This window comes from Leopardus geoffroyi, chromosome C2 (genome assembly GCF_018350155.1).
Source record: "Leopardus geoffroyi isolate Oge1 chromosome C2, O.geoffroyi_Oge1_pat1.0, whole genome shotgun sequence".
In the NCBI taxonomy this organism is placed as follows: Eukaryota; Metazoa; Chordata; class Mammalia; order Carnivora; family Felidae; genus Leopardus; species Leopardus geoffroyi.
In genome coordinates this window covers 43,762,031-43,771,514 of record NC_059333.1, presented here as the reverse complement: position 1 = coordinate 43,771,514, position 9,484 = coordinate 43,762,031, and the positions used below count along the sequence as shown (strand labels likewise).

The window sequence follows — 9,484 nt, the reverse complement described above, 5'->3', positions numbered from 1 at the left end:
TCCCCCAAAAAATAAATAAACGTTGAAAAAAAAAAAAAAAAGAAACACCGAGTCAGACAAAAAAGGAAAGAACAAATCCCAAATGAAAGAAAAGACAAAAAGGAAGGAAGGAAGGAAGGAAGGAAGGAAGGAAGGAAGGAAGGAAGGAATCAGAAAAGTACTAAATAAGATGGAGACAAGCAATCTACCTAATAAGGATTTAAAAATAATAGTCTTAAGATGCTCACTGAATTTGGAAGAAGAATGTTTGAACACAGGGAGAATTTCAACAAAGAGATGAAAAATACAAAAAAAAAAAAAAAGAAGTATTCAATAACTGAAATGAAAATACACTAGAGGGAATCAACATCAGACTAAAGGATGCAGAAAAATAGATCAGTGATCTAGAAGACAGGGTAGCAGAAATCATCCAGACTGAGCAGCAGCAGCAGCAGCAGCAGCAGCAGCAGCAAATCAGGATAGTTTAAGGGACTTCTGGCACAACATCAGAATGAAAATATTAACATCATATGGGTCAAAAAAGAAAAGCTATTGGGGCAGAAAAGTTATTTCAAGAAATAATAGCTGAAAACTTCACTAAGCTAGGGAAGGGAACAGACATTTTAGATTCAGGAGCACAAATAGCCCAAAAGATGAACCCAAAAAGATCCATACCAAGGCACACAATAATAATTAAGATGTCAAAGATTAATTATGAAGAGAGAATCTTAAAAGAAGCAAGAGAAAAGCAATTCGTTACGTATAAGAGAAACCCCATATGGCTATATAGCAGCTGATTTTTCAGCAAAAACTTTGCCAGAAAAGAATGGTATGATATATTTAACATGGTGGAAGAAAAAAATCTAAACCAAGAATATTCTGCACAGAAGTATTATTCAAAACTGAAGAAGAGATAAAGAGTTTCTGAGACAAACAAAAGTTACAGTCATTTGTCACCACTAAACTAGCCTTAAAAGAAATGTTAAAAGGACTTCTTTAGGTGGAAAGGAGAAGACATAACTAGAAGTAAAGAAATTTGAAAGGAAAAAAAAAAATCACAGTGTCAAAGCAAACATGCAATGAAGGTAGTGGATCAACCACTTACAAAGATAGTATGGAGGTTAAAACACAAAAGTAAAATAAACAATATCTACAATATTTAAGAAATACACAAAATAAAAATCTATAAAACATGACATAATTTACATAAAATGTGGAGAGGGTATGTAATGTTTCCAAAATATGTTTGAACTTAAGGATCTATCAATTTAAAATAGGTTGCTATAACATAGGATGTATACATGAATCTGATGGTAACCACAAACCAAGCCCCTATACAAGATACAACAAAATAAAGAGAAAAAAAAAACTCCAATATAACACTATAGAAAATCATCAGATCACAAGAGAAGAGAGAAGAAAGGAACAGAGAACTACAAAACAGCCAGAAAACAATTAACAAGAAGGCAATAAGTATATTCCTATCTATACCTATCAATAATTACTCTAAATATAAATGAACTAAATGCTCCAATCAAAAGACATTGAGTGACTAAATGGATAATAAAAAATAAAACCCATCTATATGCTGCCTGTAGGAGACCCATGTCAGACCTAAAGGCACATATTTCTGAAAGTGAAGGGACAGGAAGATATATTCCATGCTAATGGAAGTGAATAAAAAGCTGGAATAGAATACACCAGACAAAACAGATTTGAAATAAAAAACTGTTACAAGAGACAAAGAAGGGTAGCACACAATGATAAAGGGATAAATCCAGCAAGAGGATATAACCATTGTGAATATCTATACATCTAACACAGAGGCACCTAAATATATAAATCAAATATTAACAGATATAAAAGGAGAAATTGACAGTAACACAATAATAGTAGGGGATTTTAACACCTAACTTATATCAGTGTACAGGCCTTTCTCACAGAAAATCAGTAAGGAAACAATGCCCTAATATGATACATTAGATCAGATGGACTTAATAAATTTAAGAAGACTGAAATCATTCCAAGCATCTTTTCTGATCACAGCAATATGAAACTAGAAATCAATTACCAGAAAAAAAGTACTGGAAAAAACACAAAAAAGTGGAGACTAAACTACATGCTATTAAACAATAAATAGGTCAACAGAGACATCACAGAGGAAATAAAAAAATACCTTGAGGCAAAATAAAACGGAAGCAACCTCCTCAAATCTATGAAACACACCAAAGTAGTTCTAGAGAGAATTTTATAGCAATACACACCTACCTTAAGAAAAAGGAAAAATTTTCAACAATTTTACATCTCAGGGTGCCTTGGTGTCTCAATCAGTTAAGCGTCTGACTTCAGCTCAGATCATGATCTCACAGTTCATGGGTTCAAGCCCTGTGCTGGGCTCTGCGCTAGCAGCTCGGAGCCTGGAGCCTGTTTTGGATTCTGTGTCTCCCTCTCTCTGCACACCCCACCCCCCACTCATGCTCACTTGCGCGCTCTCTCTCTCTCTCTCTCTCTCTCAAAAATAAATAAAACATTAAAAAAATTAATTTTACATCAAAAGGAACTAGAAAAAGATAAACAAAACCCAAAGTTGGTCTAAAGAAGGACACAATAAAGACCCAAGTAGAAATAAATGCAATAGGCAATAAAAAGGGAGAAAAAACTAAGAGCAATTTATTTGAAAAGATTTAAAAAAAGACAAAACGTGGGGACCCTGGATGGCTTAGTCAGTTAAGTCTCCAACTTTGGCCCAGGTCATGATCTCATGGTTCGTGGGTTCAAGTCCCACGTTGGGCTCTGTGCTGACAGCTCAGAGCCTGGAGCCTGCTTCTGATTCTGTGTCTCCCCCTCTCACTGCCCCTCCTCCCGCTTATACTCTGTCTCTCTTTCTGTCAAAAAGAAATGAACATAAAAAAATTAAATAAATAAAAGAAGAATAAAACTTTAGCTAGACTCATCAAAAAAAAAAGGGAGAGAGAAAACTCAAATAGATAAAATCAGACATTAAAGAGAAGATGTCACAACTAATACAGAAACAAAAAAGATTATGAGATCATTATATACAATTATACACCAACGAAGTAAACAACCTGGAAGAAATGGATCAATTCCCAGAAACATATAATCTTCTTTTTTTTTTTTTTTATTTTATTTAAAAATTTTTTTTTTCAACGTTTATTTATTTTTGGGACAGAGAGAGACAGAGCATGAACGGGGGAGGGGCAGAGAGAGAGGGAGACACAGAATCGGAAACAGGCTCCAGGCTCCGAGCCATCAGCCCAGAGCCCGACGCGGGGCTCGAACTCCCGGACCGCGAGATCGTGACCTGGCTGAAGTCGGACGCTTAACCGACTGCGCCACCCAGGCGCCCCTAAACATATAATCTTCTAAGACTGAATCAGAAAGAAAAAAAATCTAAACAATTACTAGTAATAAATTTAGTCAGTTACCAGAAATCTAACAAAGCAAAGTCCTAGACCAGATGGTTTCACAGGTAAACTGTATCAAACATTTAAAGAGTTAATGTGTTTCCTTCTTAAACTCACCAAAAATGGAAAAGGAATTAACACTTCCTAATTCATTCTATGAGGCCAGCATTATCCTCATACCAATATCAGGCAAAGACATTACAAAAAAAGAAAATTACACACCAATTTTCCTAATGAACATAGATGCAAATTTTTCAACAAAATTTTAATAGCAAATTCAACAATACATCAACAGGATCACACAGCACAATGAAGTGGGATTTTGTCCAGGATGCAAATCAAACAACATGATACACCACATTAACAAAGGAAAAGCTAAAAATCTTATAATTATCTCAATAGATGCACAACAAGTACTTAATAAAATCCACTATCAATTTATAATTAGAAACTCAACAAAGCAGATGTAGAGGGAACATACCTCAACATAATAAAGGCATATATGAAAGACCACAGCTGAAATCACAATCAATTGTGAAAAACTGATAGCTTTTCATCTAAGATCAATAACAAGACAAAATGTCCTCTCCCACCACTTTTGTTCAAACAGTACTGGCAATCCTTGCCACAGCAATCAGACAAGAAAAAGAAATAAAAGGCAAGCAAATTGGTAAGAAGTAAAATTGTCACTATTTGTAGATGGCATGATACTTTATATACCAAATCCTAAAAAGTCTACTAAAAACACTATTAGAACTAATAAATTCCGTAGATCTGCAGGATACAAAATTAACATAGGAAATCTGTTGCATTTCTCCACACTAATAATGAACCATCAGAAAGAGAAATTAAGAAAATGTATCTTGTTTACAATGATATCAATAAGAATAAAATACCTGGGAATACATTTAGCCAAGGAATTGTAAGAGCTGTACTCTGAATACCATAAGATATTGATGAAATAATTTAAAGTAACATAATTGGAAATATATACCATAGTCATGGATTAGAAGAATTAATATTGTTTAAATGTCCTCCCAAAAAACCTACAGATTTAATGATCCCTATGAAAATATCAATAACATTTTTCACAGAAATAGAAGAAATAATCCTCAAATTTGTATGGAAACACATGCAAAAACTAAAATAGCCTAAGCAATCTTGAGAAAGATAAACAAGACTAGATATATTTGAAATCTCAGATTTCAAGATATACCACAAAACTATAGCAATCAAAACTATACTGGCACAGAAACAGACGCATAGATCAATGGAACAAAACAACCCAGAAATAAACCCATGCTTATATGTTCAATTAACCTATATAAAAGGGGACAAGAATATACAATGGGGAAAAGACAGTCTCTAATAACTGGTGCTGGGAAAATTGGACAACTACATGCAAAGAACTGAAACTGGACCACTTTCTTATACCATATGCAAAAATAAACTTAAAATGCATTAAAGACATAGTGTTACACCTGAAACTATAAAACTCCTAAAAGAAAACATAGACAGTATGAGGGCAATAAAAACAAAAATAAACAATTAGGATGATACCGAACTAAAAATCTTTTTCACGGTGAAAACCATCAATAAAACAAAAAGGCAATCTAATAAATGGGAAAAAGGTTTGCAAATGATAGATCCTATATATAAAGGGTTAATAAGCAAATATATAAAGAACTCCTACAACTCAACACAAAAAAATAAGCAAACAATCTAATCACAAATTTTGCAGAGGACTTGAATAGACATTTTTCCAAAGAAGACATACAGATGGCCAACAGACTCAAGATGCTCAACATCGCTGATCATCAGAAAAAAATGCAAATCAAAACCAAAATGAGAGATCACCTCACATTTGTCAGAATGGCTAGTGTCAAAAAGCAAGAGATATCAAGTGTAGATGAGGATGTGGAGAAAGGGGAATGCTCAGGCTCTGTTGAGGGGTATGTCAAATGGTGCAGTCACGATGGAAAATACTATGGAGGTTCTTCAAAAAATTAAAAATAGAACGACCATATGACCCAGCAGTTCTACTTCTGTGTATTTATCCAAAGAAAATGGAAGCACTAATTTGAAAAGATACACACCCCTATGTTCATGGCAGCATTATTTACAATAGCAACAATATGGAAACAACCTAAATGTCCATTGATAGATGAATGGATAAAGAAGATCTGGTACATAAGTACACACACACACACACACACATGTGTGTGTGTGTGTGTGTGTAAACAATGGAATATTATTCAGCCATCATAGAGAATGAAATCTTGTCATTTGTGACAACATGTTTGAACCTAGAGGGTGATGTGCTAAGTGAAATGAGTCAGAGATAGACAAAGACCATATTTCACTTAAATGTTGAATCTAAAAAATAAACATGCAAAAAAAAAAAAAACCCAGAAACAGAGTCATAAATAGAACTGATATTTGCTAGAGGATAGTGGGTGGGAGTTGGGCAAAATAGATGGTACAAATTTCATTATAAAATAAATAATTCATGGGGATGTAAATACAGCATATGAAATGCAGTCAATGATCTCATAATAATGGTAACTAGACTTACTATGGTGATCTTAATGCATGTAAGTGTTGAATCATTATATACCTGAAGCTACTGTAATATTGCCTATCTACTTCAATAAAAAATAAACAAAGTTCAAAAAAAAACTGGACTGAGGTATATATGTCAAGACATCCAGTAGAGCCAATTTTATTGTGAATGCATCAAGACCAAAAGTGTCCCCATAAGTGTCTTTGGAATCAGATATCAAGCTTGTGGCAGTTGTCTTGAAAGTATTTCCATTATGAAAAATTCTCATTGTTATGGATACACCATACTTGAACTTACCAAAACATGCCTACTACTGAAGTTTTGATTGCAGAATCCTGTGCCATTCTCACTCTCAGTAGATAAATGACTCCAGTCTCTTCACTGCAAACCCAGCTATACATGCTCTTCTAAGAGAACATATTTAAATCTGAGTCTGATTTATCTTCTTTTGCCTCAATTCCAAGGTTTTTGTTTTTCCCAATAATAAACTTTTTTCTGTCCCAACTATACATACCATCATCTTGATAATATTTGTCCTCTATATTTTATATAAAAACAAGTTTCATTTGGCTTATGACTCATTTGTAAACTCCATAACTTTAAATTTTCTGGTACGTGTAACAAATATACTTTCTTCACCCATAACATTTTATTAAAATTTTATAAGCAGAATATTTTGGAGTGAGAGTTTGCTTAATTTCTGTACTCACTGTAATATCTGGGGAAAGTAGGTATTGTCAGGATCAAGAAAAAAAATAGTATATATGTGAGAGACAGTGTTGAATAAAGCAGTGGCCTCACTCTTACGAGAATGGCTTAAATCCTAAGTTGTTGCCCCAACCTTCTTTTTTAAAAATATAAGGAAACCAAAAATTAAAAAATACTTTACAATAGCTTCATTTTCACCCCTCAACTCAAAATTTATCAATGTATTTAATGGCCAGTAGATTTGATATTATACTATGTGTTCGATTTCTCAGGAAAGCCCACTCCCATGTAGATGGCTAAGTCCCATGCAGAGATATTCTTTCTGTCTAGGTCTATAGTTTTCTATTCTAAGTGCACACCAGAAATACCTCCAAAAGTGGACCTTGGACAGTAATGTTAAGGAGCAGAGAAAGTGGGGAGGCTGTGCCCGGCTCCTGCTCTCACAGCTGCTGCAGGACACTGAGCTCCATAGAGACCACACTGGGCCCCACAGGACTCTGTGCCTTGCTGAGAAAAATAATTAAACATGGACAACGGAGATCCTAAGAAGCCAAAAGGCAGAATGTGCATTCTTTGTGCAAACTCGTTGAGAGGAGCACAAGAAGAAGCATCCAGAGGTGCCTGGGTGGCTCAGTCAGTTGAGCATTCGACTTGATTTCTGCTCACGTCATGATTCCAGGGTCATGGAATGGGGCCCCAAGCTCAGCGTGGAGCCTGCTTAAGATGATTCTCTGATTCATATTCATTCTCTTTCTCTCTCTCTCTCTCTGCCTCTCTCCCCAACTTGTGCTCTCTCTAAAAAAAAAAAAAAAAGAAAAAGCATCCAATTGCTTCAGTCAACTTCTTCGAGTTTTCTAAGAAGGGCCTAGAGGGTAAAGACCATGTCTGCTCAAAAGACAGAAAAATTTGAAGACATAGCAAAGGCAGACAAGGCCCGTTATGAAAGAGTAAATGAAAACTTATATCCTCTCTAAAGGGGAAACAAGTTAAAGGATCCCAATGCACCTCAGAGGCCCCTTTGGCCTTTCTCTTATTCTCTTCTAAGTATCACCCCCAAATCAAAGGAGAACGTTCAGGCCTCTCTATTGGTGATGTTGCAAAGAAACTGGGAGAGATGTGGAATAACTCTGACCCAGATGACAAGCAGCCTCACGAAGGCTGCTGAGCTGAAAGAGACATACAAAAAGGGTATTGTTGCCTACGGAGCCAAAGGAAAGCCTGATGCGGCAAAAAAAAAAAAAAAAAAAAAAAAAAAGGGTGTCGTCAAGGCTGAAAAAAAGCAAGAAAAAGAGAGGAGGAAGACAAGGAAGATGAAGAGGTTGAAGAGGAGGAGGAAGATGAAGAAAATGAAGATGAAGAAGATAACGATGAATAAACTGGTTTTAGCACAGCTCTTTTTCTGGTCTATACAGTACGTAACTCCCCTTTACATAACTCCTTTTAAAGAAAAAAAAAATTGAAATGTATGGTTGCGTAAGATTTGCTTTTAAACTGTACAGTGTCTTTTTTTGTGTAGTTAGCACACTCCCAAATGTGTATTTAGATAGCCCTGTCCTCGTGCTATTTTCAGTAGCCACTAACCTTGCCTGGGACAATGTAGGGGTTGGAAATTGGCATGAGAATTTAAAACAGGTTCTTATTGGTGCACAGAACAAATTAGTTGTATACGGAGATGAAGGATTTTTTCATCTTCACTTGTCTCTGACGCAGCTTACACGAAATAACTAGCGTTCTGTTAACTGAATAGCACTCTGTAATTGCAAAAAAAAAAAAAAAAAAAAAGGAAAGAAAAAGTTGCAGCTGTTTTGTTGACATTCTGAATGCTTTTAAGTAAATGCAATTTTTTTAATTAAAAAAAAGAGTATATCATAAAGTATGGTTCTTAGATTAGCAGTTTTAACATCATGTGAGAATTTGTTCAATATATGCAAATTCTTGGGCCCCACCTCACACCTAACCAGAAACTCTGGGGATAGAGTAATCTGTTTTAAAAACTCTCCAAATGTTTGTGATAAACGCAAAAATGTGAAAATCACCAAGATTAACAGTTCTTATTATGTTCCATCATCCCTTACTCCAGGCTGAAACCCTCAGAAATAAGATCTTTCATGTAAAGTATAATAAACATCTATAGCCACATGATATAGTTATTAGCAGAATGATTTTTGGAACTGTTCTGGCATATTCCAGAATTTTCCAAATGATTTAATTTCCCTTACCACATTCTTACCTCCATAAGATGGGGATATTCATATCTATCTCCTAGAGTTGTCATAAGGTCCAAAAAGGTAGTATTTTTAAGCCCTTAGTAGAGTGATCTAACAAAAAAAAAAAATAATAAAATGATAGCTATTGATGGTATTATTATAGATTTGGGTACATGTATACTTTATTGTTAATATAAAAATATTCTCACAATTATTATTGAATCTATTTTGGGTTTGGCATTCAGCTGACATTAGATATTCTTAGCTTATCAAATAATATTTATTATTGTATTTCTCTCTGTGTTGAGGAGATGATCTTATCTAATTTTTATAATTTCTTTTTTTCCATTTTATAAGTTTTTAGATAGGTAAAACCATGCTTTTCAAAGTTTAAAGCAACAATCCTAGAAAGCATAGTTTATTTGGTCATCAGAATTTATGTGTGTAGACATGCATATATAACCAAAATAAACTATATAACATTAAATGAGATTTTATTTTTTTGTACTATATAGTCTCTATTTCTATTATATTTAAGTAAAATATTCTACCACCATCCCCCACATAATTAATATAAATAGTATGAAGAATCCTGATTAAGC

General features: G+C 34.4%; 1 pseudogene; it reads left to right on the top strand.

Moving 5' to 3' along the window:
- Window positions 1-7,201: 7,201 nt before the first annotated feature.
- LOC123576081 lies at window positions 7,202-8,050 on the top strand (annotated as a pseudogene).
- The last annotated feature ends 1,434 nt before the right edge of the window (window positions 8,051-9,484 follow it).